This window comes from Pinus tabuliformis, chromosome 1_1, assembly GCF_031772625.1.
Source record: "Pinus tabuliformis cultivar Carrire ecotype Pingquan chromosome 1_1, CPIR1, whole genome shotgun sequence".
Classification (NCBI taxonomy): Eukaryota; Viridiplantae; Streptophyta; class Pinopsida; order Pinales; family Pinaceae; genus Pinus; species Pinus tabuliformis.
The window spans coordinates 206,539,485-206,555,838 of NC_142297.1; the positions used below are offsets into that span (position 1 = coordinate 206,539,485).

The 16,354-nt window shown below is 38.5% G+C and overlaps 1 protein-coding gene across 1 annotated transcript in view; it reads right to left on the reverse strand.

Moving 5' to 3' along the window:
• EMB2762 (CCAAT-binding factor) overlaps positions 1-16,354 on the reverse strand; it is a 266,353-nt gene that overhangs the window by 12,629 nt on the left and 237,370 nt on the right. The window lies entirely within an intron of this gene.

Consider the following 16,354-nt stretch of genomic DNA (forward strand, 5'->3'; position numbering starts at 1 on the left):
AACATATTCTGTGCAAAATTACACAGAAAAAACATCTTAGCCAACAAATTGTAATAAAGAAGTAGCTGGGAAGTAGAGAACCTGGTTCTTCAAAAATCTAGATCAACATATGACAACCCAAACATTTGCAGAAGTCATAACACTTGTCTTGTAACTTGAATATCTATGTATTTCAGTCTCCAGACTTGAATTTCAAAACCCCTTCAAATAGGAAGACCAGTGTGAATTGCTTTGGGTCTGCTCAAAGCTTGAAGTCAAGAACATAAAGAATTTCATTCCATTTCAGTCACCATAGACTTGATATTACACCTTCAATCTATAACATATATTTCAAGTTTCTACAATCAATTCAAGACAGTAGCAAATGATTATGAGATGACTTTGCATGCAAATTCAGAAGTTGAAGAAGCAGTTGAGGAAGGAACCCATATTCCATAATATAAGCACAACTTTGGGAGTGTATCACTAGTTCTAAGCAACAATGAAGAAATCTCCAAGCGTGATATTACAATTGCAGATGAAAGCAAGAAGACAGTGGTAGTGGGTCTCTGGAATGATCTTGCAAAGAAAGAAGGACAAGTGTTGCTTGACAATGTTGACGATGGACCTTACTGCATTTTTATTCTGGCTGCCTGGGAAATGATCACTCTTCAATATGGTCTTTCTTCCAAGAACAGATCCCCCCTGCTACCGATAACCTGCTCTGGTCCTCTTTAGAGAGACATCATCATTTCATGTTCGTGCTCACCAGAAAACCCTTCGGCTTCCAACTTGTTAGAAACCCTAATAGATCGTACTCCTTTCTGAAGGGGCGATACAATCTCGATATTCGATGCTGCCACTACCTGCTACTTTGAGCTGTCTTTATGAAATAAAAGGTGCTTACAATGAAGAATATTACTGAAAGATGCGATGAAGTTAACGCGTTATATTCTAAAGTCATAAATGAATACCACAAAATGCGCACATATTCTTTAGTTCCTAGGGCAGCTATCCTTCGTCCAATGGTATGGAAAAGCCAGTACATTAAAGCGCTTATTCTTCTTTTAGAAAAAAGGGTGTAATTCGATTGCCGAATTATAGCATTCACAGGCCAAAATGGTCTGGCAATGGAATTTGAATGGCTTAAATGGCCCTAAATTCAGTACCAAAAATAGTCCAGGCAATAATAACAGAGACTGGGAAGTAATATGAACAGAATCGATTCAGAACAGCTGAATTCGATGAGAATAGTGAAATTTAATGTGTGCTGGTAACTCCGGAGGGCCAGCGTCCAAAGTAATGGTGGTTGACTCGAATATCCCCAAGCTCTGGAGACGCGCATTGGCCTTGGCAGCGGCCTGTCCAGTGTTTGCTTCAGAGTTGCTTCATGCAGTCAATACAACCACCGCACCACAGGTTTCGAATTCAACTCGCATGATGGAGCCTTCATAAAAATAAATATCGACCTTCAGCAGCTACAGCGGCCGAAGGGTCAGTGGTTAACGAGTTCTCCGATCGATCCCATCTTAGCTTCTGCACGAATAATCACACTAGCAGCCTCTCAGAGTGATTAATCGATTCCAGATTTGTCAACTGCATCAAATACCAATCTCTCTGTATGGCGTCTCAATCAAAAGCTTCAATCAAAACCTATCCTCAACTGGGCTCTTAAAATTCGCTCTACGGTTTGCAAATCTTCAACCAGCCACAACATTATAAATATCTATTACGGTTTTAATCCCTCGCATTACCGAAACAGTAGAAATGCAATAGAGAATGGCCTTAAAAGAAATGCAATAGAGAATGGCCCTGACAAGGCAGCCAGTCAAACGCCATTTCTCAATATTGTGGTGGCTTAGCCGAAACAAAAGCTTAGTCTCTCAGATGCAGAAACTCAAGAATGCGCAAATGCGTTGGAATATGGAGCAGCGAATTCAGGCAAAAATGCGCATATGCGTTGGAATATGGAGCAGCGAATTCAGGCCAAAAATGCGCAGATGCGTTGGAATATGGAGCAGCGAATTCAGGCAAAAAAATGTGCAGATGCGTTGGAATATGGAGCAGCGAATTCAGGCAAAAAAATGCACAGATGCGTTGGAATATGGAGCAGCGAATCGACAGAGTATATGGGCAGAGCGCAGAGCTCAGTGGTGACAGAGACGTTAGGAATAGTGTCAGACCCGATTTCAGTGAGAGAGAGAAGCGATAATGTTTAGTGCAACTAGACAGGTAGTGCTAGCAGAGCGCTCAGGGAGGCATGCACATAACAGGCCACAGAGAAACAAGTGGCTCTGATACCATGTTAAACACACATGGACAGCAAACAATGTGAAAGATAAATCATGTGAGTTCCTATTTTTATTAACATCAGATATACATTTATAGTACAATGTGTGACTCTTGGGTTTCAGATCCCAAGGTCTCTTGGACTGCTTAGTCTTTTCGGCTTCCACACTAACCCTTTAGGATTAGGTGTCCAACACATCTCACACGTAGATCTTGTTGGTAGCCTCTACACAACTCTTTGCAGCACTACACAATTTATTGGCATTTTGTTGGCTCGTTTTTCAAGGGTGTCACTCCTTTGATTGATGGATGAGGATTTGTTGGGAGTTTGTCTCCCTTGTCACCTACTTGAGTGCACAAATGGTAGATCAATCAACTTGCATTCCTTGACTCTCTGATACAATGTCCTTTGAGGGAATACGCATGGCACTCACCAACTACTCAATCTCACACTTGACATTGGATCTCATCTCATGCAATTCGATTTTCATCATTGGGATTGTCATCTGCTCCACTTGTCACTAGGCTTCTTCATTGGGACCTTCTCCCATTCTTGTATAAAGAGACCCATTGGGCTCTATCATTGTCATGGTTGGAAGCTAGATGTGTGTTGTTACTATACTCAAGATTTTGTTGATCAATAAAGGAAAGTCTTTGGGGAATACATGTTTTTCTTGTGATGTTATGCTTTGAGAAGGAGGTAAAATGTGACATAGATTTTGTTCTTCATGCTATGATTATGTCTCATTGAGCTTATATTACATAAGCTAATTGATCTTGTGTATTGTCTGAGGGCATTATTGTCCAGGGAAGGAAGATTGCAACTACTTGCAATCACCCTTAAGCTTGCCATATCCTAAGCAATTGTTGTAATTTGTTGTTCTTGGCTGAACAACAAATTCAACTTGGTCTTCACATGACAAGTCTCCTTTTGCACTAAAAATTGGTTTTTAGTGTTCAGAGGCAAGTTACCAAGTCCCTTTGGAGACTGGGGCACCCTCGATTGGACCATCCATCTCCAAAGACCTCAAGGTGCTCACAAGTCACACAAGTTAAGGACTTCCCAAGGACAACATTTGACAATAGATAAGGAGTTTTCTATACACCTCACATTCTTCCTCCCATCAAATTCGAAATTCAATTTCAATTGGTTACTTTCTATTTTGAGCTAGTATTGTCCTTATCAAGCATTTGATGCTAAAAGTGTTGGGTTTGATCCCCAATTTCACTCATTAGATCAGCCCATGCGAGTTGATGTAGTGAGGGACTTATTGTACTATAAGTGTATTGTAATCTCCTTTCATCCATAAGCTTGTAATCACATGCAAGTCAAGTCTTCATCTTGCTTATTTCAACATTATTTCTCTTGCATGCTAACTTTTTCGCTGCTTGTCTTATAGGTGTTCTTGGAGACAAATTCAAAGCTGATAAGGGGAGCTAAAGTGCATTCCTTGGAGCCCTTTCCATTTGAAACTTCAATATCAATACCCTCTCCTCTCCTCTCCATTCATTCTTGTTCTTCTTCTAACAGCCTCATAAGTGTGACAAATTGTAACCTTCTTGTATCTCATTATTCACTCAAATCTTTAAAGCCTTTTCTTTTGTAAGATCTCTCAAGTAGATCTTAAATCACTCATTTGTAACCTTTGTGTATAGAGTAGTTTTGGTTTTCAAGCTCATAATAAGCTCTTCCAAGCTAAATCCCTCATCTCTATAAGAGGGACATGACATCACTAATAATAAAAGAACTAACTTTTCTTTGGGAGCTTGGAGATTTCCCCATGGCATCCTATCCTTCTTTGAGAGGAGATCTTGAATGTGTTTGTTGTGTTTGTCTATTTCTTGCTTTTCCATTGCATTCAGGAAGATTTACTTACATTTCATTTTTTCTTCATGCTAATTATCACAAACTAATTGCATGCTACTTCTTTATTTCACTAATACATTTTTTGGCATTGGCTAATTGCTAAGTTTAAGTTTCATCTCATTTAACTTTCATTACATGCTAGTTTTCATTTGCTTATTTAATGCTCTTAGCAATCTAATGTCATTTACATGCAAGTGCTTTCTCACATATTAGTTTAGTTTCATCTACTTGCTAATCTTCACTTAATAATTTTGCATGTTAGTTTCTCTCAACAAATTTCACTTCATTTCCATGCTAATATTGTAGTTTAGTCTCATTTTTCTCACAGCAACAATCTAATTTCAACATCCATTTTATTGTCTTTAGATGCTAGTGTAGTTTCATTTATATTGCAGGATTTACTAGTTTCAAGTTTCCCACTTTGTAGTCTCATGATTTAGATTTGTTAATTCTCTGACAACAACTCATTTCATTTGCTCAATTTGCAATTTGCTACTTTACATTGTACATCATTCATAATTGCGATTTATCATTTTTTCTCATTTAAATTAACCTCCAACATAAGATGGTTGTATAGAGACTAAGATCCCTTCCTCAATACTCCTTTCCCAAGTTTGCCAGAAAGGTAAACACGTGACTAGGCAGTTCAGGTTCAGCTTGTCCAACATTGGAGCGCTAGCGCGTGGGTAGACTTGAAGGATTAGGTGGATACTCATTAATGAAGCTAAGTTTCTCCACTTGAGGCCCCTTGCTACCATACCAATCCTTACAAGGGTAAAAATTTGAAGGGGAAGTTTCACCTTAGAATAAGTATAATAGGACTAATAAAATAAACCAAGAGCACCTCTACATCACTGTAATTTCCTTGCAACATATTTCATTTTTATGCTATCTTAAAGATCAAGTTTTATTTGCAAACATCATTCATTTCCAAGTTACATCTCACATTTTGCAAGTATTGTGGATTTACTTTTACAAGTATTTACATTTACTGTACTTGGATATATTCTCTTTTGAAGTTCACCTATTTACCTTGAAGTACTTGGAGCTATTGTTATCATGGAGTATGTTTCATTGGTGATACTTTTCCTTCCAGTATATTTCATGTGAACACATTTTATTTTCAAGAGAAAATTGTATGTTTACTTGCTATCTTTCATTTACATGTTTTTGCTTTACAAGTAACATTTTCTTCCTTGAACATTTAAATTCTTGCAAGTTTACTTATTTGCATTAGTCTTATCATTTCAATCCTTGCAAAGGATCTCTCTTGTTGATACCATTTCTTATCTATTTTCTTTACATACTAGGTTATCTCTACATGCTCATGGTCATATCATTTACTTGTAGAAGTACTTACATGTTTTAATTTGATGGTTGATGTATCTCTTGGATTAACTGATCTTTTATCTCCTAAAACTTGTTTAGTATCACTAACCAAGCCTTAGATTTTCCTTAGGGTTTATCCCCCTTGGCTTTATCTGAGAGAGAGCCTAGACAGAGGAGTTATGAGTTGGGTGACAGCCCCAACTCACAGCTTGCCCCCAAGGCCACACCAAGTGAAGTTAGAGACTTTCTCCACACTAACCTTAGGTGTGAAATCAAGCGGCAACAACTTGAAAAATCTGATTTCCTCCACGTACATAAGTTAGTTGGCTAATTGTTGCATCTTCACTTGAAATTTGTGTCGCTTGAATTGCAACATCTGAGTATGCTTTAGCTTCAATCGGGTTTTGACTTGTCTAAACTGTGAGGTTAACAGAATTTGTATTTGTTCCCTTTTCTTCAAATTGAATTTCCATTTTTGGAGATTTTGGCGCTTCCTCCTCGATAAGTTGTTGTACCTTGTTTTCCAATGAATTCTTGTCCTTATTAAGCTTCTTAATTTGCATCAACAGCTTTTCATTGCAGTCCTTGAGGTGAGAAACTTCTTCATTTTTGTCTGCAATAATCTTATCAACTTCCTTCTACATCTTTAGCAATGATTTTGACTTTCTTGACATATTACATTTGAGTTATATTTTATGTCTTTTGGTTTTACTAAATTTGGTTTCAATGTAACGTCTTGTACTGTTATTTTTCCCTTCTTGTACAACAATGTCAAAACCTTTCTCTTCGTATTTAAAATGAATGACCTTAGTGATTCCATCCAAGGTGAACCCAAAATTATGTCACCTAAATCGCTGCATGGGTATTGAACAGTGAACTGCAATATAAATGTACAATCCCCAATGTTTAATTGTTAATCGGTTATGTCATATTGTTTTGTGTTCCACAGGTCTAATTTTTCGATTATATTTGACCAAGGAATCACCAATTGGTTAACAAGTTTAGGGTTCATATAATTGTTATCTTTGGCGAGCAAGATAGAAATAGTAACATATTTTCCCGCAAGAGTCCCTTTAACTCTAAATAGCATTGAAGCATAGTTGTATGAAGTTTTTGAAAATCTTCATTTTTCTTCCATTATAGACTCCATTATTTTCTCATCAATGATTGACTCCATTTCGCATTTGTCGATAAAAACGATACCCTTTTTTATGTTCCTTCAATACTAATAAAAACTTTAGTTCAACGTTTTAGAGTTTGCTAAGTTGCACGATACGGGGAAACAAGTACGAGTTTCCGAAACAAACACGGGTATGAAATGTGAACCCCCCCCCAATTTGGAAACAGGGAAACGTGATATATATATATATATATATATATATATATATATATATATATATATATATATATATAGAACATTTAAGAAATATGTGCAATCATAAAGCATACATGATACATTATGATTAACTGGTCCAATGTCAATGCATAAACTATAAGTCTCTAAATTTACATCACATTTACTCGTGAATGATCACATAATGAAAATAGCAATATCCAAAATCACCCACGAGAAATTTCTAATTTCTTGTCTCATGCTTGATTAAATACAAGTTCCATACCCTAGTACCCTAGGTGCTCTTGATTATTGGGAGTCTCGCCTGCATAGAGGGCTTGGTTCTCTTGATTAAATACAAGTTCCATATCCTAGTACATGACAAAATCCAACGGAAACATTGCAATCCCTGCAACCCTGAAAAATGATAAGTCTACTAGATTTTGAGTGAGATCTAAAATTCTACTTTCTCCATATGAAATCTAATGAGGGTGAAACCATCCTCAAACATCCTGAGCCATTTCATGGTAATGTTAAAAATTTAAGTAAAAGGATGAGAACGGAAGATAAAGGAGAATGTCACTTTTACTTTAAGAATTTAATATTGCCATGAATTGTATATCAACACTAAGGCCATAGGCTTTGTTGAAGAATCTAAGGCAATGAGATGTAGAGTGATTCTCCAGGACTAGATAACAATTTGTGAAGTCTTTTTACAATTTGTCTTTATTAGCTTAATCTTCTTCTTCTCTTATTAATGCATGTGTGTGTACTTCATCAAACTACTATCAAAAACATAAAACAAGAACACAAGATATTGGCTCTCTGTTAGAGCCAAAACCTCTCTTCTCTTGAGAGGAAAACCCTTCGGCAAGTTTTCTCTTATTAAAGCTTCTTATTGATCAATGCCAAACCCTAGACCCCTGACTAGATTGTCCTCCAAGCACAAGTCAAGTCCTTCCTCCTTTCTACACTTTGTTCCCCGACACTTAGTCTTCCTTCTTCCAGCACTTTGCTTCCCGACACTTCGTCCTTCTTTCGGCAACTAATAGTAGTCCTTGTTAGGTATCTTCTATAAGAGATATTCCTCTTTATTCCTTGGTAGATTCCTTTACATATGAAGAGTACTTTATCCTTCCTTCAACCGAGCCCTTTCTTGAGATGTAGTTGCAAACTTGATATGGCAGCATTGCGGCCCTAATTTCTCACACGTGTGGGAGGTTTCAGCTATACTTTGGTTCCTTTCTCCTTCGCTTGAATAGGAGGCCTTATAGGCTTAGGTTACTAGCCCAAACCATGAGATATATATGACTGCTATCTTGCTACTGTAGTGATCGCAAATTGTCCTCTATTTCTTGCACATGTAACTGTTTTTCACCCTAAAAGCAGTCCCTTCAACTGCGGTTTAGGTCTCTCCTTCTTCGCTACACTAGAGGCTCCTTCTACTTCATCTTTCTTTACCATTTTTCAATCTTCCTTGCTTGTTGATTTCAGAGGTAAGTTATGACGTTATGAGGGAGTGGACAGCCTCTATATATAGAGGATTATCCCTCCTCTAGGCCGAGTTGTAGGTCGACTTGCTGCCTTAAGCCCACTTGAATTCCTTTACTTCGATGGGGGCTTTTAATGGTGCCATTGCTTCTTTTGATGATGTCTTTGCTAGGAAGAGACTTGACTTTGCTTGGAGGTGTCTTCTTTGACTCTTATACATAAATATACATAATGTAACACACCCTTAAGGTCTTCAACATAATTCTTTTGACTCTTTGACTCACTTATAGCCCTTTAACATGTGCTAGACCTACTTCAATGAGAAAGAAACTCATTGACATATGTTATAAAATATTTCTTTTCTTGAATAAATACAAATATCAAAAGTACATTTATGAAGACAGAACCTAGTTACATTTCCTTCCAAAGGATTGAACATTAGGCCACCCCACTCAAAGAAAATTGATTCCAATCTTCAATAGCTCCCTCTATCACTCTTGAATTAGAAAGGAAGGAAAATTAAGAAAACAAAAAAAAAATGACTTTATCATTGAAACGTCATTATACGACCTGGAAACGTGTTTCACGACGTACTGGGGCACGTTTCCCCCACATGAAACGTGGCAGTACAACCTAAAATGCATTTTTAGGACGTACCAAACGCGTTTCCGCGTTTCCATATTGCTTATGCCTAGAAACGGGCTCAGGCCCAGCGTTTTCGTACAACATAGGAAAACTCCTTTATGCAAACTTAGTAATATAATAATATAATTCCCTAATCCTTAGACTAAATATAATATTCAATGTTCTTCTTTGTTATACAGAACTTGGTGTGTGTGTGTGTGTGTGTGCGTGTCTATGTGCGTGTATATAGTGTTGGAATTTCTAAGTCTAACTGTTAGAAATCCTTCATGTACATTCTGATTTATTTTTGCCTACTTGTTCTGTTTAATTAACAAGTTACTTACCATGTAAATACTGAAAATAAATACAAGTACATGTTCAACAGATTACAGATCATCAACTGAAGGAAAAGCAAGCACACAAGTCACACCGTTGTTTTTGGACTAATGTCCCTGGAAAAACCCAATGTGTGAAAACCGGTGCAACTATCTGAGGGTTTTATTATTAAGCAGTTTCAGAATACAATCTGGCTGCCAAACCGGCTCAACCAACATAGAATGATCTCAGCAGTAGTACCTCTCAGTCGGAGACAGATATTCCAGCTAAAACCACGGATGAACAATCCCACAACTCTCAGCTCCAATCTGCCTCACGAAATCTCCAACGTCTACCTCTAGGGACTGTGTCAACCTCTCTGGCCCAGCGTCACCCCAACTTGCCCTACGTTAGCCTCTTGAGGCACTGCGTCAGCCTCTAGAGCCTCTGCATCACCCACGCTGTCTCTCTCTGGCACTACGTAGCTCCTGGTTGCCTCTGCATGGGACCTGACTGGCTCTGCGTGGCCTCTAGCTGGCTCTACGTCCCTCTCTCCCGGCTTCTGCGCTGATGCTCCCAGTACCCTCTCTGCCTCTCTGCTTCTATATTCATTGCCCCTTAGTTGCAACTATGATCACTCCTTCGATTTCCTCAGCAAGCCTTGCCCCAGAAAATCGAATTATTGATCAACTCGGTGTGTTCTCCAAGTGACCCTCAAGCCTCCTCTTATACTTTTCTCATTGAAAATTCAACGGCCGAGATTAAGTCCCTAATCAACGACTAAGATTAACTCTGGCTTGATCCATGACTTTTGGACCCTTCTAACACAGTTTTATATTAATTCACATTAATATTTTATTTTACCTAAGTTTAGACTTAGACTACATTAAAAATATTAGTTATTTAATATCTCCCAAACTATTTAGAATCTGCCCAAACCATTTTTGGGTATTGGAGATCTCATGTGCTTTAGCCTCTCCACCAATTTTCATGGCTAGAGCACATCCGATGCTACCACAAATCAACATATAGTTGAATCTTTTATTTATCCCTCTAATACAACACTTTTACAAAAAAATATTAGTGACCATTTTTTAATGTGTGTGTGTATATATATATATATATATATATATATATCAATTGTTGATGTTTTATTTTTTTTTAACTACCACTATTTCACTTATAACCTTGGATATTTTTAAATTTTAATAAAACCCCCTTTCTATATTTCAATATTTCTTTATGGACTACTAATTAATATCTATAGTGAGGTATTTGTTCTAATCTCAAAATCGATTTTGCAAATTTGTTCAAGCTAGACAATAGTTGTTTTTCTAATGTATTTCTCTTATTGTTGTCTTCGAACCTTTTTTAATTATAAAATTGATTCTTTGCAATTTTAGCTTATGCATAATGTATGAACTCGTATGGGTGCGTCTGCCCAATTGGTGTATGTTACACACCAAAAGTCGGGACCCCTTGGAGAGCTTCTTTCCTAGTTATCTTTTTGAGCCAGTAGCCAGCAACCCTTGAGAGCCACCAATAGCATATGTGATGTGCCACTTTATCTCCACTTCTTACATCACTTGCATGTTTCCCCGCCCATCATTGTGCAATTACGTACCCATGTTTGTTTTTCATTGGGCATTTCAAGCATGGATTATTGGGTGTAACTTGAAATAAGGAAGGGCTTTGATCGTGGTTTTGTTCCCTCACCCTAAATGGGGAGGTTAATATTCAATCCTAGTCGCGTTGGATCTCCCCTATCGGCCTATGGCTTTAGGAAGGGAACTACTTGGGAAACCTTGATTTTGGTAGCATAGTCCCGTTTTCCCATTCCACACTTTTCACTCCCCTTCGCATATTACAAGTACTATTTCATCATTCTCCTTCTCTAGGTCCACATGACCACTGGCTCCACAAGCCACTGGCACTCCCCCTGTCCACATATTTAGGTCGGGCCTAGAAATGTTGCCCCAGAGGTTGATGCAGATAAAAGAGATTTAAAAGCATATCATGGCCACAAGCAACAAACAAAAGAAAAAAAAATATTATAAGGTGCAAAAGATGGCCGAGACATTAATTAGCAAGTGGGAAAAAGCCAAAACATGAACTCTATCCCTTATAATGGCCATCACCCTGGTTCCTAGGGCCCCATGAGTGCCCCCACATCATTAAGGAACCCATGCATGTCCCAACCCATGGTGGGCAATGAACTACCCCAGTTTAAGGAGGGTAATAACTGCTCTCTATTATTCACAACATGCTCTCATTTCCTAGAGCCCCAAGCAGTAATACAAAGAAAAATCAAGAAAAAGCAAAAGGAAACTAAAGACGGGTGGAAAAACAAAGGCTAGGGTAACTCATATATCCACACTTGCTCCCCCCTACATCTATATACCCAATATGTGGACATCCTTCATCATTGTTAATTTGTTATATCTGTACCCATGGTATTTGGCCTTGAGATCCTCGTGTCCTCGTCCATTTGAACATCATTCATATGCTACCTATCATCTGAAGGATGTAGCAAGAACCTGTCTTTCCCCTTAGGGACTGGGAACACCTAATAGGGTCATTTATTAACCACTCCTACCTAGAGAGGTAACACTATTACAAGATCAAAGCCCCAAATTTGGAAGAGAAGCCCCATATGAAGTCTCAATGTGCCCTCGATTAACAAACTTGATTCACTTAGATGCACTAATGAATTATTGTACCTAATGGTGAGGATGTAACACTAGACATTATATGTAAATGGCAAGTGGTTTCATCATGGTTTGGACAACTTAATTAGGGCTCATGTCCACCATACGATGATATTGACATTCTCGAGTGAAGCGTTGAGAGCCATGGGACTCCCGTCATGTGCAAAGCATCATCTCACGCCCCTCAACGGTCGACTCATAGCCCCACATTATTCACGAGATGACGCATTGGGACCTGTGTGCCCCAAACGTCTTAGCATCTACCACGTGGTGTGGCAGCTAATCCAAGGCCCAGAGGAGGTTTGTCTCACCCCTTGAGACATGGAAAGGAAAGCACCATCATTGAAGCCCTTAGTATTGGAGCATTACAGGATATTCTATCATCAAGAGACCCATGATCCGAGTTTTTATGCCCCAAAACACAAATTGGGGCCCCACATGATGACTTACTTGGAGACCTATGGGCCATCCCCTAGTTCGAGATTTATGGAGCCCTCTCACACATTTTGGCACAAAAGGACTCAATGTTTCCTTCCAACAGCGCTACATCAACATGACATCATCATTTCAGCTTGCATTTGGATGGCTAATTAATATTTGTAAAGTTACTTGGTCAACTTGTGACCAAGGGATGTATCTTACCCATTTTCATAATGTTGTGGGGCTTCTAGGCTTCATTCGACTTAGTAGATCATATATAAATAGATTAGAGCTCATTTGCACTACTCATCATCATCACACTTGGATTGGATCTCTTGAAAAGAACTCGCACTTGTTTCTTTAGCTATTGGAAAATCTTTTGGAATGCATTTTAACATTTAGAGCTAATTCACATTTCTTCTTTGGAGCTATTTCTTGGATCTTGGATGAATATATTGCATGTCATCTTGTAAGTGCCTAATTTTGTTGAAAGTTTTCTCTTAAATTTGTTTAATGTATGGAAGTGTTGCTCTAGAATATGCTAAATTTGTGTCGTAATTGTTGAAGAATGATTTCGGAAAGCTCTCTAGTAGAGTATTGCATATGTTATCCAACATATCGCATGTAATGAAGGTTCCTAGTGGATGAATATCTTTAAATTCTTCATGAAACTCCATTTTCTCTTGAAGTAGGTAGATGTTTGAAAGTGGTACCTTGGGCATCAATTTCGAGCCTCTGTAAGGACATTTTATCTCATCTTGAACATCCTAACACTCCATATGCCCAAAGGAAAAGGCACTAATCCAAGTTCTTGGTCATCATCTCTACTTTTCATCCATAATTTTTCCAGATACCATGGTATGTTGAGATGTTTATCTCGGTTTTGAGCTTTGGTTTGTTAGATGGATTTCGGAATTCGGGTCGGAGGTGGTCTCAAGTTTCATTCCCAAAGGCCTAGGAATCCCTTGACCAGTTTTGGCGGGATGCACAGTAAAGCCTTAGGGAGAAGTCTCAGTTTAGGGCCTAGTGATCCGGGTTTGGATTGTGGTAAAGCCTGAGAGACTGGTCTCAGTTTAGGGCTTAGTGATCCGGGATTGGATTGCGGTAAGGCCTGAAAGACAAGGAGACGAAAAATTCCTCAGGATAATGATGGATTCTAAATGGCATTCCAAGTTCGGTTCAGTTGTGATCGAAGCATCGATTTTGGTGTGATCAAGGTTTGGTGAGGGTGGAGTTGGTTTAACCTTTGGATTCCCTTGGTTGTTCTTGGATTGGTTGTTCTATGAGATCCCACATTCATGCTTCGAATATGGCACGAGGGTGACTGGCTAAAACATTCGGGTGGTACGTGGAAGTCCCGAACATGGTCGGATTTGCCTATGATTAATAAAAGTTGAGTTCTCTTACTTTTGCACTTGTTTATAAGTGGATTTAATGGATGTCATATCTCTAATATTTATATGGTTTTATGTTGGTTGTAAGCATGTTTATATCACTGGTTCATGTCATGATCATTTCATGTATTTACTATTGAAGAAAATGTAACTAGATATGGTTTTCATTATGACTTGTAATTATAATATTATGTAAAAGAAGAAACAAATTATTATTATTCCTTGCATCATGGGTTTCATGAGCAAGATGTGTTTACCATAGGTCAAAGACTTCTTCTTGATGTCTTTAGGATTTTATGTCTTAACATAAGTATTATAGAAGTCATGTTGTAAAAGATCTACGCTCCAATAACGAGTGTCACTATCCCCTTGCAAGTCAGCTAAGTAAAGACAGTGATCTCCTTGTATGATACGTCGGCCTAGCTTAAGGCTCTCATGTCGGCCTAATATACCAACGCTGACCTCTATATATAAGAAGTGACATTGCATTAAACCAAGAAGACTTCGGATCATCTCGGAACAAGACAGCTAAGACGTAATAACGCAATAAAAAGTGAACAAAAGTGACATATAGCTCAGGAAGTCTCGATGGAAGTTTGCCTCTTATATATATATATATATCGTAAAAGCTCTCGGTGAAGTCTGGATACACATCGTATAGCCCTCGGTGAAGCCTGTATATACACCTATCATCTCTCGGTGGAAGTCTGTCCCAACATCATCAGTATAGCGAAGAATATAACGCATTGTCTCAAGACTGTGTCATAACTTATTCATAGTAAAGCGAAGAACTATGGCAGCCAAAGAATAGAAGCCGAGGACTGTGTCAAGACAATGAAGGTATAAGGAGACCGAAATCTGAAGGAGTGCAGTGACATAAAGATAATAGACTGTGGACTGAAGGCCGAATAGTGCAGGGGATAGTGACAAGCATCTTGGAGGTAATCTTGAGTCAAATTTTGTCAAGAGTCTTGGTATTCATCAACTAAATATCTATTAGAGGAGATTGAAGGGTTTTCCTCTCAAGAGGAGAGGTTTTGCCTTGGCTTGGAGCCAATATCTTGTGTAATTGCATTTTTTTTGATCTTCCAGTTTTGATAACAGTTTGATTATTGAAGAACACACTAACATAAAGAAGTTAATTTAAGAAGACAACTCAAACAATTATCAATAGTAGGTGAGGAATTGGTAACATATGGATTGCCCTAAATTCTTCAACATTTACTTGTAACTGTTAAATGAATAGAAGCAAGACCTAATTGATGTTATAAAAGTTCAATGGAGAAGGTGGTGATCCTTTTGGTAAAGTTTAATGCTTTCAGTCATTTATGTTCGGTCTTGTATCGTAGACCTATAGGTTGCATTGATGCCAAGTGTTTGACACAATGTCAATCTCGGTTGGGGATGCTCAGGCCTAGTCCTGAGGTTGAATTTTGATTTGGTTATCTTGTCATCGTGTCTGTGATGGATTCTAGAGGTTGTAACAAGTTTTGGGCAGAGGTCAGGATTTTGAGCTAGAAAAGTGGCTCAAATCTTGGGGACGTTGGCACAGCTCTGCTGAAAAGAGTCGAGGGACACGGCACATAGGCCTGTGAGAGCGACTTTGGCTTCTAAACGTTGTCTTTCCTATAGCATGGGAGCGACCAGGGGTTAAAAGGCCTAAAACATCAATGTGACTCAGGAACAGGATGTCTGAGTGGTTGACATGTCTCCTGAGGGTATTATTGCTGAGGAGGATGGGTTTGTTTAAGGTGTTCCGTCGATTCCATTTCCTTAAGGTCACCAAGGACGTTGAATCCCTTATAGTGACCTCTCTCGTCGCGTGTTTACCCCGGCTGGTTGGTTGCTTGGGTAGACTTGGGAGGAGGGGATGTTACACTAAGCATGGGAACAAAAATACAACCAAAAGGAGTCAACCATCCAATTCAGCCTATAATCCATACTAGAATGGCCTTAAACATTAAATGAAAGCACTTGCTTACAAAATGGTTAACGTATATCATTTGATGACCCACTTTCATTGGATGAGTAAGCCAGACAGAATAAAGCACTAACCAAAGCATGGAAGGCATCCAAGGCTAGCTATCTATGGATCGTCGTAGGGCTCCTGGCTGGCAAGCTGAACCAATAGCAGAACAAAAAATTCCTATGGGTTACCTACTTGGGTGGGCAGCAATGCTCTTATTTAAGAGATTCATGACACAAGCATATAAATGAAGGTTAACGGACTGCACAACTAGAATATCAACATACAATTCACTTATAGTAAATCAATTTATAGTGCAAACATGTCGCAATGTGGAAGTAACAACTCTTTCCTACTTACCATCAAGCAGCAACCCAAATAGCTGTGCAATAAGGGAACTAGTCTCGTCAGTCTATATGTTCTTTAATTAACTGTAGGGTTTGTATTTTCCAGATTTCCGTTGAAACTTCATTTCCCAACTTCTGTTGACTGAATGCTTCTACTGGGTTTCAATTGGCCCTATTATTGCTTGCATACATGACGTTGAAACACAATCATGTAGTTTGAAAAAAAAAAATCACATTGACAAAGTATTACTTGCGAGTGGGTTCAAGCTTATTTATTCCACAGAGTGATTTT